Below are 1,281 nucleotides of genomic sequence, written 5' to 3' on the forward strand. Positions count from 1 at the left end.
CAATTAAGTAAAGTAAGGTGCCAATCATACTTCTATATAAACTTGGATCAACACCAGAGCCACTATCATCTTTTGTTAATGTTAAATTAGTACTCATAGGAGTTTTCATGTGTTTGGTTGCTTTTAGTCCAAACTTTTTCACCCAATTTTTAGCATACTTACTATGAGAAATAAAGATACCATTTTCAAGTTGCTCCACATGTAGGCCTAAGAAATAGATCAACTCACCAACCATTTTCATTTCAAATTCATTCTTTGTTTGATCAACAAATACCTGAACATGCATTAGAGCTTAAAACAATATCATCTACGTAAATTTGAGCAATCAATATTCAAATCTTAATAAATAAAGTCTTATTTACCCCCTTCTCTTGTTGCCTTTATAGGTTAATATTTTATACCATGCCCTAAGAGCTTGTTCTAATTCATAAAATGCCTTTTTCAATTTGAAAACATAATTAAAATGATATGGATCTTCAAAACCTTTGGGTTGTTCATCATAGGCTTTTTCATTCAGAATTCCATTCACGAATGCACTTTGAACATCAATTTGAAATAATTTAAAACTAATTAAACAAGCAATAGCAAGTAATAGTTTAATAGACTGTAGTCCAGCAACAGGAGCAAAAGTTTCATCAAAATCAACACATTTAATTTTAGCCGTTATTTCTTACTGTACTACCAAACTCATCTATTTCATTCTTGAAAACCAATAACATTAGTATAATTTGCTCTAGGAACAAGTGTGTAAACATTATTACGCTCAAATTTGTTCAAATTCTCCTTGCATAGTTTAAACCAAAACTCATCCAATAAAGCTTCCTTAGCATTTTTAGGTTCAATTAATGAAGTGAAACAATTAATAAGGTTACCATGGAACTTTATGGACTGCTAATAATAAGGTTCGATGGGTGGTGCTTTACAACTTTTGAAGATATTCCTTTATGGATTTGAGCATAGAAATCAATTTTGGTTTAATGTTTGATATTTCCTTCCTCATTAGTTTTATTAGATGACTGAGAAGAATCATTATTTGTCAAATCGATCACTTTACTTTGACCTTTGGATTTTGATTGACTAGATTCTTTTCAACAAGGATTTCGCTATTCTTTTTCTTCATTCCCAATGAATTCGATAATTTTCTCTTCGACAACAAATTCTACAAAGACTTTGAAGTCGTCAATAATAACATTGGCCGATTCCATAATAGTTTAAGTTTTAAGTTTTATAATGAAAGGCTTTACTATCATTACAAGAAAATTGATAATAGATAACAGTCAT

This window comes from Citrus sinensis, chromosome 8 (assembly GCF_022201045.2).
Source record: "Citrus sinensis cultivar Valencia sweet orange chromosome 8, DVS_A1.0, whole genome shotgun sequence".
In the NCBI taxonomy this organism is placed as follows: Eukaryota; Viridiplantae; Streptophyta; class Magnoliopsida; order Sapindales; family Rutaceae; genus Citrus; species Citrus sinensis.